This window comes from Orcinus orca, chromosome 15 (genome assembly GCF_937001465.1).
Source record: "Orcinus orca chromosome 15, mOrcOrc1.1, whole genome shotgun sequence".
Classification (NCBI taxonomy): domain Eukaryota; kingdom Metazoa; phylum Chordata; class Mammalia; order Artiodactyla; family Delphinidae; genus Orcinus; species Orcinus orca.
The window spans coordinates 15,962,315-15,979,874 of NC_064573.1; the positions used below are offsets into that span (position 1 = coordinate 15,962,315).

The window sequence follows — 17,560 nt, forward strand, 5'->3', positions numbered from 1 at the left end:
GTCTAAGAGGCTCCTAGTCTGAAGGGGGAGAAACAGCATCATTGGCTCCCCAGAGGCAGGGACTCTACGGCCCATTCCCTCAAGGATTCCTGGGCTTGCATAGGGCAGTGCTTCCCAAACCGTAACACACATGCACGTCACCTGCTGAGCTTGTCTGACAGCAGCTTTTCATTGGGCAGGTCTGGGGAAGGCCTGGGATCATGCATTTCTAACAAACTCCCAGGGATTTCCAGGGACCGCACTTAGAGTAGTGAGGGCTGAAGGCTTTCCCCAGAGAGTAGTCAACGTGCCCCGCCCATCCCTTCGGCCCTCCCCCTCCAAGCTCAGTCGCCCAATCGCTTAGAATAGCTGATGTTTATTGAATGTAAATACGTGCCTGGGGCTGTGTTTTGCTCATTTAATTATCTCAGCAATCCAAGGGGATAAATCCTGCTGGTGTCTGGGCTCTGGGTCGGGATGTGGTGCAGCCAGCCTTTGAACAGAGTTGGCCTGATTCCAAGCCCTAATCACGACATTACACAGCTTCCTAATTCCATTTTCGGGCTGAGCCCCTTAACTCTCTTTAGAACTAAAATAAACTCTGATAACGGTGGTTGCCTCTGGGGAAGGGGACTTCGTGAAGGGGTAGGAGGAAGACTTACTTGTCACTCTACACCCTTTCACCGGATACCGTGTGAATTTTGTGCTGTGTATATATGTATTACCTGTTCAAATAAATTAGTGATTGGTTTAAAAAATAGATAGTTAAAAAACAATAAGCCCATAGCCTTCCTATTCATAGTTAGAACACACACCAGTAACTGGGTGACTATCAGACCAGTTCTCAAGGGGATCAGATATTTTCCTCCAAATTGGGCACTGAGCATCATGGCTGAGATGGTGAAGGTTCTATCCTTCCCATCCTCTGGGAATACAGAACAAGGCTGGCTTCGACTCTCACCAGACGATAACTGATACAATACTTACCACCTGGTTGGCGAGGACTTTTCCAGAGCTGGTAGACTCTATAGGAACAATTCAATGAGTAGATAATATTGGTAAAAACGGTGCTTTTCAAAGTCATAGGTGAGATTCCTTCCCTTGAGACAACTGGGCATGGGTCTGAATTCCACGGTGCTTATCTTTGCTCTTTTGTGATATCACACATTAACGAAGAGGAAAAAAAATCATGATGTTAACCAGAAACTTGTACGCAGCCCTCGTGGGTACCCAGATGCGATTCACTAGCCTCACTGCCGGTCCACTAACCTCAGCTCATTGCTGGGCTCCTGAAAATATGAACTTTCACACATATGGTAAAAGAATTCAGGTGAATTCCTTTCGAATCCATATAGTGAGTGAATCTAATTGCTAAAAAGAGTTTACAAGTAAACAAGAGTTTACATCCATATAGTGAGTGAATCTAATTGCTAAAAAGAGTTTACAAGTAAACAAGAGTTTACATCCATATAGTGAGTGAATCTAATTGCTAAAAAGAGTTTACAAGTAAACAAGAGTTTACATCCATATAGTGAGTGAATCTAATTGCTAAAAAGAGTTTACAAGAAGAGGCTCTGACCTAACCAGTTTTTACTGAACACATGAAGGTCTAGGGTAATTAGCCATAATGAAGAGTGCCAATAGGAGAGCATGAATTTGGCTCAGAGGGACATGTTAGGGGACGGCAAGGTCCAGTTTGGCTGGAAGCTGGTGTATATAGATGAGAATATTAAGAAGGTGGGGGCTGGAGCCTCTGGGGGCCCGTATCACTGACCTGCGGAGTGGGAAGAGACCCAGCTCCGTGCTGGGCAAATGACAGAATGTTCCTGCTGTGCTCAAAATAGCTTTGGACACCTGCACCCTCCCCCCACCCCCAAAAAAACCTCCACTAGTCTGAAATTTCATTTGCTTCCCACGTACACCCCCAAAAAAACTCCACTAGTCTGAAATTTCATGTGCTTCCCACGTATATACAATAACCACATGGTCCTTCCCCTGTCCTTCCACCTCTCTTCACGTCACTAACAGAAGGGGTATAGGCACGTGTGTCCAACAAGACCCAGGGGCCTCACAAACAGGTGGCTGGAATCAAGCCCAGCTCCCCATTACTATAAGGAAATTACCGTAACTCTCCCATTTTGAGCCACACATATGCAGACTGCGGGAAACGTTCACCTGAGTCTGTGGAGGTCCTCCTGCCCTGTTCTGCAGGGTTGTGACATCTGTCCATATACTGTCCTGGTGCTGTTGGTCCACTGAGGTCACTGCTGAGAGGTGACCATTACCCTGGGCCATGCAGCCTCAGGTCTCCTGCTTTTTCTGTGCCACACCAGGGGCCTGATGGCCCACCTTGGGAGATCCCACGCAGCGCTGTCTGCCGGGGCTCTTGCTACCTCTCTGGCAAGAACACTGCCCTTCTCTCCTGGAAGCTGGGAGCAGAGACACACCAGGTGCCTCTTTCCTCTCCTTTGCTCCCAGGCCAGCAGATCTCTCTCTCACCAGGGGAAGTCTGTCTCTGCTCAAAATACTCTGTTCATCCAGCAAATACTAATTGAACACCCACTCTATGTTAGACCTCTTTCTACGTGCCAGGGATGCAACAGTGAGCAAAGTGAAGTCCCCCGCCCCAACCCAGGGTGCTTACCTTCTAGTGGGGGGACAGACAATAAACAGAGGTACCTGTATCATCAGCAGTGATGGTGCTATAGAGACAGACAAGGCAGGACAGAGAGGGAGGGGTGATGCTTTAGGAAGGGGGTCAGGCCTCTCTGAATCTTCTAACTGTTCTGAAAATCCTCTAAATCCCCCTGACATTTTAGGCATTTTGATGCCCAGGAGCTCAGAGTCTGGAATACAGGCTGGTTTTGTTCTTCCCTCACCACATCCCGCCCTGAGGCAGTGAGGAATGACCTCTCCATCTGCTTGACTGGGGAGAGAGCACGAAGGAGATACAAGGAGAAAAGCAACCATGGAGTAAGGTTCCTTCAACAGCGAGGTGATAGGAAGGGGAGTGAGAAGTGTCCCACATCTGTCAGGGTCTTGCTGCGTCCTCAAATTTCCGAGTGGCGGTTCTTCTCGCAAGGGGACTCATGGGGTAGGAGTGTCAGCACAGAGACTGAAGGAGGGCGAGAGGGTTCTGAGCTGATGAATGCGCTAATTCCATGTCCTAACCTGACCTTCGTAATTGTTACTGTGCTGCCCTTTTCAGAGGATCCAGGAACGCAGAGGATTGGCTTGAAAAGATACTGATGGATTTGAACTCAGAGAAAGTCAAAGGTACAAAGCAGCAGGGGGGGGCCCCGAGCCCGAGCAAATTGCCGCCACCCCTTACGCTCCCTTATGCCCCAGTTTCTCTCCTCGGTTACCTTCATCGCGAAGGGCAAGGGCAGGAATCCTGAAGGCAGGGAAGAAACAGGGAAAGGAGCAGCCGGCTTCTCCTGGGGCGCTTCCGGTGTCATCCTCCTTCCTAGATTTTGAATATCTTCTCCGCAGAAAGGCTCAGATCAGCTCAAACCTCATATTTTCTGTGGTCCTTCAAAGTTCCCATCCTCTTGACCCGTCCCTTGCTGAGATGACACACTGCAGGCCTCGCATCGTGTGTGGAGCTGGCGTTCTACAAATGTGGGATGGACCAGGCTAGTTAACCACGCCCCTCCCCAGCCAGATCCTTGGAGAGTCTCCGCACTTCCGGGAAAAGGGAGGCCGAGAAGCTTCTTGGCCCGTCGCTGATCCGAAGGACCAGTGGAGGCGGCAGGGACACTGGTCCTGAGGACCCCAGGCAGGATCCTCAAGAGGACTGGGGTCTGGGGACGCCTGGCAGGTTGCAGGGGAGGGAGCCCCACACCAGGTGGGAAGAGGAGCAATCTGAGATGTTGCAGTCGGTCTTCTCATCGGGGCTGGAGGAGCAGAGGTCAGGATGTGGCCTGTGGTGACACAGAGAGAGAGATGAACCGTGGGGCCCATCACACTCCATTCGCTGCGATGTCCAGTGTACCTCCCCAGACACACCGCCACGATTCCGCGCCCACCCTGCTCCTCCTGGCAGCCCTGGGCACACTGCCTTTGCCTTATCTCCATCCCCCCTGCACAACTTGGACACAAATAACTAAGTTGTACAGGGGCTCTGTTCGAGCCCAAAGATGGTAGCTGAGCTAACTCATGTTTATTTATTTCTTTATTTTATTGAAGTATAGTGGACTCCCAATATTATTTTAGTTTCAGGTGTACAACATAGTCAATTGATATTTTTATACATTATACTCCATACCAATTTATTATAAGATATTGACTCTATTTCCTGTGCTGTACATTACATCCTTGTAACTTATTTATTTTATACCTAGTAGTTTGTACCTCTTAATCCCCTTCACCTATTTTGTCTCTCCCCCCACCCTTCTCTCCTTTGGGAACCACTAGTTTGTTCTTTCTGTGAGTCTGTTTCTGTTATGTTGTATTTGTTCATTTGTTTTATTTTTTTAGATTCCACATATAGGTGAAAACATACAGTGTTTGTCTTTGTCTAACATATTTAACTAAGCATAATACCTTCCAGATCCATCCATGTTGTTGCAAATGGCAATATTTCATTCCTTTTCATGGCTGGGTAGTATTCCACTATATATATGTGTGTGTGTGTGTGTGTGTGTGTATGTGTGTGTGTGTGTATAAACCACTTCTTTATCCATTCATCTGTTGATAGACACTTAGGCTGCTTTTATATCTTAGCTATTATAAATAATGCTACTATGAACATTGGGGTGCATGTATCTTTGCAAATTAGTGTTTTCATTTTCTTCAGATAAACACCCAGAAATGGACTAGCTGGATCCTATGGTAGTTCTATTTTTAAAATTTTGAGGAACCTTCATACTGTTTTCCATAGTGGCTGAAACAATTTACATTCCCACCAACAAGTGTTCCCTTTTCTCCGCATCCTTGCCAACACTTGTTATTTAATGCATATTTATTAAGCACCTACTTAGTGTATCAAGTATTCCAGCAAACAGGTGTGTCAGTCCCACAAGAGCTTATAACGCAATTCCCTGAGCTGGAAGCCCGAGAATGGTCCTTGATGTCCTCCTCATCTTCAATCCCTACATCTAACCAGTCCCCCAATCCTGTCAATTTTCCTTCTACAGTGTCTCCTGAGTCGGAATCTTCCTCTCCCTATTGGTTTCCATGAGCTGCCATAACAAATTGTCACCCTGGGGGGCTTAAAACAACAGAAACTTATTCTCTCACAGTTCTGATGGTCAGAGGTCTGAGATCAAGGTTTTGGCAAGGCTGGTTCCTCCTGGAGGCTCTCTCTGAGGGAGAAGCCATTCCATGCCTCTCTCCTGGCTTCTGATGGCTGCTGGCCATCCTTGTAGCTGCATCTCTCCAATCTCTGCCTATATGGTCACATGGTATTTTCCCTGTGTGTCTCTGTGTCCAAATTTCCCTCTTATAAAGATACCAGTCATTGGATTGAGATCCATTCAAATCCAGTGTGACCTCATCTTAACTTGATTACATCTATAAAGACTCTATTTTCCAATAAGGTTAGATACACAGGTGCCAGGGGTTACAACTTGAACATATCTTTTTGGAGGACACAATTCCATCCACAACACACTCCATCCTTCAGCCACCACTGTAGCCCAATCTTCATAATTTTATCTAGACCACTGCAATAGACTCCTTGGACCACTGTCTTTCTCTTCTAAGATACTCTCATGTTACTGTAACAATCTTCCTGAAACCTAAATCTGGGAATATCATTCCCTTGTTCAGACCAATGACAACATCACTTTCCTAGCCCCTGTCAAACTTGGATGGATCCTCTTGTTATAGGCATAAATCTGTGCCAGGTGTAGGAGTCTCCAGAACAAGACTGTGGGCTCCTTCAGCTGTCTCCCTGCTCCCACCCTTCCCAAATCCTAGTCATTCCAGATAAATGGGCACTTTGGACGCCCCAGTGCCTTTGTTCATGCTGTTTCCTCCATCATCTCTCCTTGTAGAGTATCTTCTGACCTCCTTGTCTTTGTCTACCTCCTTACACAGAATTCAGGTTCTAAGAAGACAGAATCTTTTCTGGTGATAGGATTTCCCCAGCAGGTAGGGTGAGGCCTGGCACGTACAGAGCTTTCCACGATTCTCTGTTGAATAAAGGAATGAAGGAATTAATAAATGTAAATGCACAGGCAGCAGATTCTGGATCTTTCTCTGCTACCCTTGTCCCTTCTCCTCTCCCTGAAGGAAACTTAATCTCTCCCATAACATTTTATTCCTAATCTCTCTGCTAGCATTCACTGTATATTTTAGCTGTTTGTAAGCCCAGCTGGGCTGTTACTCTGTGAGCTACGTGGAGACAGGCACTGGGTCTAATTCATCTGTAAATGCTAAGAACAAACACAGTGCCTGTCAATATCATTTGTCGAACTGAATTAAATCTACGTACAGAGGCAAGACAGAAGGGGGAGAAGTCGTATTCCCCCACCCCCTCCAATTTACGGCCTCCACTGTATTTATAGAGCTGAGCGTAGGGGCAGGGCAGGAGGTAAAGTTGCAAATTCTGTAAGTTCCCCTTTCTGCTGATGCTTGAAAAATTATCTTTCTGAGTCAGCACAGGTATTTTGATACTGCCTTGCGATTTCGGGCCTTTTTTTAAAGTGATGGTTTAAAAACAAGTGCTTTCGCATTTACCATCAAACTGATAGCGTTGGGTGGGAAAATAACCATCATGAAAACTGTTTACCCCTTCATCTTCTAAATTTCTAGTTCAGGGTCTAAATCTGGCAACAAATATATGGGACTCCCCAGTCACTGCCTCTCCATCACAGATGGGAGAGCCTGGGGCTCCGGCACAGACAGGTCCCTCCAAAAACAGTCCGAAGTGGTTGATGCTAATTACGGGGTCTGGAAGGCTGGGCTCTAGAACACCAGCCTTCCGGAGGGTGAAGCCGTGGGTAATTATCAGTCAAGTCCAGTTCACCTGCCTTCACCAATCAAGGTTGTTTTCACTGTTGCTACAAAAGACTTTCATGACTTCCAAGCGGCACTTTTAAAAAACTTTATTTTTGGGTGCGTTGGGTCTTCGTTTCTGCGCGCAGGCTTTCTCTAGTTGCGGGAAGCAGGGGCTACTCTTCGTTGGGTTGCGCGGGATTCTCATTGCAGAGCACAGGCTCTAGGCACACAGGCTTCAGTAGTTGTGGTGCGTGGGCTTCAGTAGTTGTGGCACACGGGCTTCAGTAGTTGTGGCGCACGGGCTTAGCTGCTCCGTGGCATGGGGGATCTTCTCAGACCAGGGCTGGAACCCTGGTCGCCTAGCGGATTCTTAGCAGGCGGATTCTTAACCACTGCGCCACCGGGGAAGTCCTCCAAACGGCACGTAGCATAAACAATAAGATGTTTTCCAGGAACTTGGAGGCAGCTGTGTCTAGTTGGAGCTGAGCTGGTTGAGACTGGTTAGGACCACCCACCCTCCAACTGGGCATGCGCGAGTGTCCGCTCAGTGACCTTTTGACGTCAGAGGGCCGAAAACTCCACCCTCAGATCGTGCGAAGAGCCTCCATTTTTGAACGTGGAGAGAACAAGTGTCTCACCTTTTTCTTATTTCCAATCACCTTTCCCCACCCTCCCCGTGCCTCAGGCCGCCCTGCTTCAATCTCATAAATACCCTGAGCCCCTGGCCTCCGGCGAGGCAGCTCTGAGGCTTGTTCCGCGGTCTCCTCGCTAGGCTGCCTCGCGGAGAAACTTCCACAAACTGGGGTCTGGGCGTTCTGGCGGCTTGGGCTTTGGGCGAGGGAATTTGGTTCAATAGCAAGAGCGGAGCAGTGGCAAGGGATGGACTCCCCGTTGTACTGAGTTTTATCCTCCGTTGATGGCAGGCTGCGGGGAAGGAGGGCTAGAGGGGAAGCCTGGGGAAAAGTGGGTTGCTGTAGTGGATTGAAAAGCGTCCCCCAAGTTCATATGCACCTGGAACTTCAGAACGTGAGAGAAATTAGATTCCGTGCAGATATCATTAGTTGAGGTCCAAACACAAAGATTCTTTTCTGGGGACACCCTGATTCCAGACTCTGGCCTCCAGAACTAAGGGAATGTGTGCTCTGTTAAGTTAACCAGTTTGTAGTAATTTATTTCCGAAGTCCTAGGAAAAAGCCCTAGTTACCAACGGTGGGTACAGGGAATTACCAGAAAAAATTCTTGTCTCTCCACTTATGCCTCAATTTTCTTCCAAAGCATCTCGGGACTGGGGGGAGGGCGGTGCCTTGGGGATGACATGGGGATGGTGATTAGAGTTGTACGGAGGAAAGCAAACAGATAAACAGGTGTTTGGCTTTATTTTCATTTAAGCAGGGCTGTAATCTTTAAAGTCAGGCTTTATTGAGTTTTCTAAGTTCCTTTCTTCTTAGAACAGAGTCTTACCTGCACAATCGGAAGTGGGGAGTGTGTGAGGGTGTGGACGAGGGGACCCGGCCCTCAGATGCTGGGACAAAAGGGCTGACGGAGTCGGGGCTCATGGGGGCACGTAATCCCAACTCGAGTTCTCCTAACCTCGGGGTTGGGTTAGAACAAACCGAGGGAAACCGTGAGGACGGGAGCTGTTTCCCTGCTTCCCTTCTGGGACACGGGGCCTAGCCAGTCCCCACCCACCTACCAGAGGCAGCTTAGAGAGAACTGTTCTCCACTCATCCCCCAAACCGCTACATGACTGGGGGCTTATGAGGAAGACATGATCAGTGCCAGAGAAAAAGCATGAAGGGAATGCGTTTGCTCACGCGCACACGAAGTCCTGTGTGTGAATCTTCGCCACAAGTACAAATACCAGCTCAGTATATTTTTGCTTTCTAGCTCCAAATCAGTGAGTCCTAGACATTTTCTTTGTTTTTAAAGTCTTTCCCCCAATAACTTCAGCTTTCCAGAAGCTTTTTTTTTTTTTCGCCCGGTACGCGGGCCTCTCACTGCTGTGGCCTCTCCCGTTGCGGACGGAGCACAGGCTCCGGACGTGCAGGCTCGGCGGCCATGGCTCACGGGCCCAGCCGCTCCGCGACATGTGGGATCTTCACGGACCGGGGCACGAACCCGTGTCCCCTGCATCGGCAGGCGGACTCCCAACCACTGCGCCACCAGGTAAGCCCTCCAGAAGCTTCTTGGTGAATCATTCTTTTTCTATCTACAAGGGGAAAGTTGATTTCTGACGGCTCCATCAAAAGAGGTTCCTGAATTTCTAATCTGCACCTGCCCCTCCCCATTCCCACCTTGCCTCTGACTGCCTTCGTCTTTAAAGTACAGGTGTTTAAACTTAACCCTTTGGTTGCATGTTGTAAATTCACAACCCGGTTCCCCCATCTTCAGTGCCTGTTGCCCATGTTACAACCATGCTGATGTCTTCTTTGGGGATTGTATTGGGAACCTCATTTGCTCATAGATGAAATAAGAGACACTTCTCGAAAGAGAACAGGTGGCTTCCATTTCAATCTAAAGATTGAGGCCAACACAGCACCAAGTCATTAGCGGTGAAGAAGAGTTAGTTTAGCGGCAAGTACATATTAACCAAAGCACAGGACCCTCGGGCAGGTTAGCGGGTAGAAGATCAACGTCTCGATAGAATTAGACGAGAACCAGACTCTGAAGGGATGGACAAACCCTCCCTGCCTCTGTCGGCAAAGGGACACGGGACCAAGAACAGACTGGTTGGATGTCCACTCCTTTGACCTATTTTTGAGCACCTACTATGTGCCTTGCACCACGATGAGTAAGACTAACCCTGTCCTCCACTCATGGATCTCACTGTCCAGGGAACTTCGCGTCTCCTGCTGAAGAAGCTGTCTCTGATTCTAATCGGGTAACTGTTACAGCCGGCTGGGTAACTGCCGGCTGCCCTCCTAAAACTGTGCTCTTTTGGGGGATATTTTCTGTTTAACCAGAAGCCTAACCTAAGGACCTGTAGCTGTCCTGCTGCTTACTTGAAGTACATGGCCTGTAAGGGACTCTTCAAGCCCCAGTCCTACATTTTTTCATTTTTGGTAATGGCCGTCCAGGACAGGCAACCTGCTCTATGCTCATGTTCAGCTGTTCCAAGTGCCAAGTAGCATCACCCCTGTACACTTTGAAGCCTCGCTGAATAGGCAAGTAGCATAGTAACCATGACAAGTATTTCCTGTTTCTAAAGTTTACAAGAACTGGCTGTGTACCATGTATTATTGTCAGGGTAGTACGGTAACTGCTACTAGGTTTTGGTTTTGCTCACACATTCTAGAAACTGTAAAGGGAGACGGATTTTTGCGAATGTTCTTCTGGAACCTAAGGTTTAACACCACCCCTCCCCCCGCCCCTCCTTGTTATCTAGTCCGAAATCTGCAGAGAAGTTTGGTCTGTGGGAATAATGCCACAGCTGGGTATGTTCCTAGCTCAGAACCCGCAGCTGGGATTCCCTCCGTGGCCTCAGGGGCCTGGAGGAGGGAATCAAGGGACTCAAGTGGGTCTGGAAGCTCTTGATTCTTTGAAAGACTGTGGGGAAAACGAGACTTTCTGGGTGAAAGAAGCCATAATTTTTCTCAACGCCAAAAAGGATTTAGAGGCTGACAGCTGCTGGTCGTCCCTTGTGTGGCCGTGATGGTTTTCATTGCCATGTACTAGGTCTGTGGGCCTCTAGAACGCTGCAGGATCAATTCAGGGCCCATATGCGGACACAGTGCAGCCCACTAAAAAGATGGGGCACTTAGTACATAGAGGAGAGACGAGCTGGGAATCGGGGAGCGTTCTCCAGCCCACTCTGTCTCTTTCCTGATCCTCCCTGGGGCCGCCACTGGCTTGTCCTGAATCACTCTACGTATGTGTCCTTTCCCCTAACAACCCTCATAGGTAGTCGAGGTAGATCTAGAAGCCTTAGGAGTTAAAAGCTGCTCTAAGTGGAAGGTGAGGTTTAAGCCTCACTTCAATGTTTGTATTGTTTCCATGGCAGCAGGTCATAGAACACCAAAGCTAGCGAGGGCCAAGAGGTACTCTCCAACCCTCATTTTACTGTGGAAGAAACAGCCTCAGATCCAGTGACTTCACCAAAGCCATTTCCCATGAGGCAGTGCATCCAGGATAAACACCTGGCTTTTCTGAGGCCCCCTGCTCCATCCATCACCCTGCTCCACTTGCCTTTCACCTCGTCATCCAAGTGCCAGTCTGTTTGGGACATAGCAAGAAACACGAAGAGTGCTCAGAAATGCATGGTGGTATTCAAGAAAAATCATTAGCCTTCCCAATTCCACTTTTCTTATGTTGGCATAGCTCCTAGTTGCATATGTGGAAATCAAGGCTGTCCTCTCATCGCCCAGCAAACTCTCAGATGCAGGAAAACAAAGATGCCCATATGGGAAAGGAAGACAGTTGCTTTTGTGGACCATGGGAGTTTACCATGAGATGGTCTTATGTGTTAGAATAGCTGGTATTTCTCCTTAACATTACACAACCCTAAGTCCCAAAGTCATACATGTCTATACCATTTTGCAAATGTTAACCGTATTAACGCCTGTAAAGCGCTTAGAGCAGTGCCTGCTAGGTGCTAAGGGCTACACAGGGCTTGGTGATTATCACTAGTAGTGGTGCTGAGACTTACGTCACCTGAGATGCACAAAAACACAAGCTTCTGGCTTGGGCTCTGGGACTCTGGCTCACCATGTTACCAGGCAAAGACTGCGCTGGTGCACGGGGCCCCTTAGCTCTAGGAAATGGTATTCGTCATGGAAACCCAGTCCTCTCCCAAGAAATCAAATTGGTGTTTTACAAACTCTTTCTTTCCCAGGAAATCAGCCAGGATTATAACCCCAGCTGGCTGAAGATTTCATGCCTCCCAGGAGGGTCTTGAATGGAGAAGGGTTGGTCAAGTGAGGAGGGGGTTTCAGGGTTTGGGGATTTTTTTTTTTTATTTTTTTGGCTGTGCCACGCTGCTTGTGGGATCTTAGTTCCCCAACCAGGGATCGAACCCGTGCCCTCGGCAGTGAAAGCACAGAGTCCTAACTGCTGGACTGCCAGGGAATTCCCAGGATTGGGGACGTTAGACGTGTGTCCTCCACTTCGTGTTCTTTTAACATTCAAAGCCTTCAGTGAAGCTCCTTTCTGGGCATCCCAGCAACTCCTAAAAATAAACTCAAGTTCTTGAAATGTTCTAGTTTGCCTTTAAGCTTTCTTTGGCTGGAGACCAGGCTATTTTCAGTTTCCCAGCCCCAGGTGGTATGGATTTGCTCTATCGAATGACAAATGACGCTGTGCCCCGTAGTGAGGGCTCAGCAGACACTTAGGAAAGGTTAGCCAGTGGGCGAGGCTGCAGCCAGCCCAGGCTGGCTGGGGAGTGGGGGAACTCCCATTTAAAGATTCCTGGAACCCCAGGGGGAGACTGATGTATAGATAACCATCGAGGGACATGGTGCTATTTGCATCGAGTCCAGATAAGGAACATCTAAAAAGAAACAGGAGTTAAATTGTCCCACGGGAGGACATGGCAGTCTATGGCAGGACTGCCCAGCTGAAGCCAGGAGCTGACGGGCTTACCTCTCCTGGCTCTGGGCGGTGGGAGGACATGGCAGTCTATGGCAGGACTGCCCAGCTGAAGCCAGGAGCTGATGGGCTTACCTCTCCTGGCTCTGGGCGGTTGAATGTGGCCTTTCGAACCATGGCCTCTCCTTTGATCCGTCTTTTCACATTTCCCCATCCTCCCACCGCCCACCTTCTACTTCACGTTCACCTTGCCCCAGGCCCTATCGATCCCTTGTTATTTTGACCAGCTCCCCAGCACCCTGTCCAGGAGCCACACCCGGTGCCCTTTGTGACACTGTCCTTCAAGCTGATCCCTGCCTTCGAAGGGCTCCAGGTGAATCTCATGTGCCCTTTCCTTCACCCTTCAGCCATATCCTTTCCTCTAGCATCCAGTAGGAAAGCTTTTAGATGCTGTTAACAGAATAACCAACTACCAGCAGCCTCAAACATATGGACTTTTGTTGTTCCCTTCACAAGTCTAGGGGTAGAAGGCCCTCGGTGTTGGTCCAGTGGCTTGAGGATACCTACCAGCTCCCAAGTCCATCCTTTCTGCTCCACCAGCTGTAGTGGGCTTTTCATTCTCGTGCTGGTTGCCTTGTGACTGCAAGTTGATTGCTGCAGCATCAGGCATCACAAGTTCGTCACAGGAAGAAGGAAGGGGGTAGGCAAGGTACCTACCGTGTCTGTGCCTTCTATATAAGGAAAGCAAAGCTTCTCCGGAAGCTCCTTAGTGGAATTCCCCTTACATCATTAGCCAGAACTGACTAATGGCTATGCAGGAGGCTGGGAGCATACGTGGTTTTCCAACCTCCTCTAGTTGGAGGTGGCAAGGGAGGAGGGAGTCGAGGATCAGCAACGTCTGCCACACCTGCGCGCTCTCATCAGTAGAGAGGTCTCCTGAGACCGCACTGGACTGTCCGAGAATTATCTAAGAACTGATACCTAAGAGAGCACCCTCTGGTTTCTGCACTGCAGGGATCTTTTTTTTTTTTTTTTTTTTTGCGGTACGCGGGCCTCTCACTGCTGTGGCCTCTCCCATTGTGGAGCACAGGCTCCGGACGCGCAGGCTCAGCGGTCATGGCTCACGGGTGCAGCCGCTCCGCGGCATGTGGGATCTTCCCGGACCGGGGCACGAACCCGTGTCCCCTGCATCGGCAGGCGGACCCTCAACCACTGCACCACCAGGGAAGCCCATGACTGCTTCTTTATCAGCTTCCTCACTAGCTCTGAGGGCAGGACTTGTTATTCTTTGCTGAACTTTTTTAGAACCTTAGCACATAGTAAGGACTCTATTACTGAGTGAATAAACATGAATGAGTACCAGCAGCGGGAGGGGTAGACCAAAGAGTAACACTTCCAAAGCTGGTTTTGAAAGCAGCGTGAAGCTTGAAACTTAACTCTGCTTGCACAACCGTCTCCAACCCCTCCTCTATCCAACATGCCTGATTTTACAACCACGTTGTTTCCACCTGTTAGCCTTTCCAAGAAATTCTGCCCCTAATTGTGTCTCCCGTGGATCCCATGGAAGGTGTGTTGTCTCTTCACCCACCCCATGATGTGCAGGGTTATCTTCATCATTAGAGGGAGTGTCCTGGATGCCACGAAGTGCATGACACTAATTTCAGTGACTAACAATAGAAGGTGGTATGAGATAAGATCCCTCTTCTCAGATGGCTTATAATCCAGCTGAAGAGACAAGGTGTGTGTGTGTGGGAAGATAAACAGCAGTTCTTGATGAGTTGTGCTAATGGCCAGAGGGATGGAATTTAACAAACAGTCCTGCTCCAGGAGTAAAAGGAAGGTCACCACTGATTCCTTCTCTTCCACTTGATGGATAAGATCCCTGCAGTGCGGGGCTCACAGAACAAGGGAAACGAATGTCAGCGAGTGCCAGGCACTCGACAGGATAGTGCTGACGTGCGTGTGGTTAGCCTTAGAGGAAGAGACGGAGGGTCAGAGAGGCTAAAGAGGTTACATGGAGGGCTTCCCTGGTGGTGCAGTGGTTGAGAGTCCGCCTGCTGATGCAGGGGACACGGGTTTGTGCCCCGGTCCGGGAAGATCCCACATGCCGTGGAGTGGCTGGGCCCGTGAGCCGTGGCCGCTGAACCTGCGCGTCCGGAGCCTGTGCTCCGCCATGGGAGAGGCCACAACACTGAGAGGCCCGCGTACCGCAAAAATAGAAAAAAAAAAGAGGTTACATGGGGTCACGAATGCAATACGTGATTAAGCTGAAGCCCAGGCGGCCAGTCCTGAGTCCACACACCACGATGGGTTTCCGACAAGAGCCCTAAACTCTCCTCCCCCTCACCTGAATAAGGATAATTTTCCTACATAACAAAAGCACCTGTGTCTCACCACTCACTCCGTCATGAGAATAGCTGAGCAGCAGGAGAATCGTTTGCTGGAGTTCTTTCATAATGACTTAACTAAGAGATCTCCCGCTGAAAGAAAGGTCTGACTCATTTGAAAGGTGTGAGCCTGTGGTTTCCCTTTCTCTGAGTTGGCCTCCGAGGAGGCTGCCCTTGGAACCAACGCTGTGAACCTCAGCAAGTATGCACTGGACCGTGAAAAGCTCTGCTTTGAGAACGTCCATTGGTTACAATCACATTTTATGGAGTTTCACATCAGCAGTGAACCAATTTGTATGGCTGCTTGCTTGAACCTAACTTCCAAAAGGCCAGCAGTCTTCTGTGTTCACTGATGCTTCTCCAGTCCTTAGAACAGCTTGGTATATAGTAGGTGCTCAGTAAATACTCAAGTGGATGAATTTTACATGGTCAAGGATTCGCCATATTTCTTTATGTGTGGAGCTTCACCAGGCTATTTTAAAGTAGGATTTTAGTTTAAAAGGTAGAGAGGGGAGGAATCAGTCTACCTTAGTAGGAACAGGACTCTCCTGTAAGTCAAGGCATGATACACCATGGTTAGGATATATCCCAATGACCAAACCACCCTAATCAAAGCTTACTTCTCCTGTGTTTCATCCTCTCCAGGTGTATCAGCCTACAACTCTGATACGCTAATTAGCAATAATGGGTGGGTAGCATCCCAGTTAGTAACACAGTGGCCTTTTGACTGGAGCCCTTTGGAAAAAATTGTCCAGTACCTGGCAGAGAATCCTACACATGGCAGCTAGTCCTTAAATGTCGGGCACTGATGTTGTGATGATGACAAGATCTTAAAGGGCTGACATAGGTAGTGGAAGCTCAGGCAGGGAGGAAGGCTCAGGAGAGGGTCCTGGTGTTTTTGATCAGATAATCTCCCTACACCTCTCAAATCATGACCAGGAAGCTACCCATGCTTTCTATGCTTTTATGATTTTTTTTTGCGGTATGCGGGCCTCTCACTGTTGTGGCCTCTCCCGTTGCGGAGCACAGGCTCCAGACGCACAGGCTCCGGACGCGCAGGCTCAGTGGCCATGGCCCACGGGCCCAGCCGCTCTGCGGCACGAACCCGTGTCTCCTGCATTGGCTGGCGGACTCTCAACCACTGCGCCACCAGGGAAGCCCTATGCTTTCTATGCTTTTAATAGTTCAGTAGATTTGTGCTATAGCTCAAAAAAACAAAACAAAACAAGAAACCCAAATTAGCAAACGAAAAGAACATTCTCTACACGTTATAGATGTTCAGGTATAGAGGGGAAACCATGAACACATTAAAGTCCTGGACACTTAAAAAAACAAAACCAAAAAACCAAAACTTATTTACCAGATATTTCTTTTCCCTCTTCCATTTTCATATGATGGAAAAAAATATATAGAGTCCCTTTAGAAACACAGGATATGAACCAGTAGTGCTTCTGCTTGTGGCTAGAAGTCTCTTAAAAGAGAGTTGTCCCGAAGACAGAAGCAGATGAAAGCTCCAACCCTTTCAAATTTAGAGGTTTAATGGGGGAAGTTGAGTAGATCTGACTCATGCGTGGTGTTCATTCATTTACTGATTCTTTCAAGAAGTGTTTATGGAGCCCCTGCTAGGTGCCAACCACTGTACCGGGCCTTAAACAGCCTAGAATGGGAGCTCCCTGCAGATGGGCATTTTGCCTGTATTGTATCCCATCACCTGGGATACTTTCTAGCACGTTGGAGGTATTCAATAAATATTTGAATTGATGAATGGTCCTAGCACTCACGGAATTTATAGCACAGGAAACTAAATTTCTTATTCAGCACTTTTATGTCAACCAAATGAGTTAAATGAACATCAGGATACCCCGCAGGAGAAAAGGAGAGGTGAATCGGTGGCTGCAGGCAGCCTTGGGGAGTGTGGAAAGCAGGAGTGGTACACTGTTGTCCTGTTTCCTACTGACGGTGTGTAAAGGGATTGACTGATTGTCACACGTGATTGATGGGAATAAGCGTCAGGACCCTGGAGCTACGTGTACTTCAGCTCTACGTTGTCGTGCGCTGGGGGAGAGACTCTCCTCGCCTCTGTAAGCCCAGTCATCGATGCCCGCACATTTGAACGGGGCTGCTTCAAAGCAGGAGTCCTGGGGGCAAAGAAGGAGGTGCTTGCCTCAGATCAGCGATTCCCTTCTCCTTGGCTGGGCATAATTCTCATATATTTCGAAATAATCAATGAGCTAAAAGTTTCAAGAGGCAAGAATTTAGACTGAGTTTACTTCTTTGAACAATACCCAGTGTCGCAGGACAGTCAGATAGTACCATGATGGGTTCACTCCTCGGAAAGTGAGATTTATTCTGTCCTCCCCCTTTCCTCACTTTCTCTTCCCCTGTCTGTATATCTCTTCCCCAAAACCCAAGAAGTCCTGAACCCCCTACGTCTTGTGGATATGGTTTGCCTGCCGCAGGGCATCTGTCTTAAAGTGGGTGAGGCACTTCAAGATTTTATAACCTTCCTGGGGCAGAAATGATTGGCAGTGCTGAAGGCCAATCACAACTCCATTACTTCATTAGAGGTGGGTTCAAAAGACATGCCTCTTTAGTAATTAACCAGCAAGATGGCCTACTCGGGGGACAAAGTGTGCTCATTGCTGCTTTACAAGCACTGCATTTTTTTTTTTTTTTTTGCGGTACACGGGCCTCTCACTATTGTGGCCTCTCCCGTTGCGGAACAC

The 17,560-nt window shown here is 48.6% G+C and overlaps 1 protein-coding gene across 2 annotated transcripts in view; it reads left to right on the forward strand.

The window, feature by feature from the left end:
- Positions 1–17,560, forward strand: part of ALPK2 (alpha kinase 2) — a 154,143-nt gene that overhangs the window by 86,711 nt on the left and 49,872 nt on the right. The gene's annotated exons all lie outside the window — the stretch shown is intronic.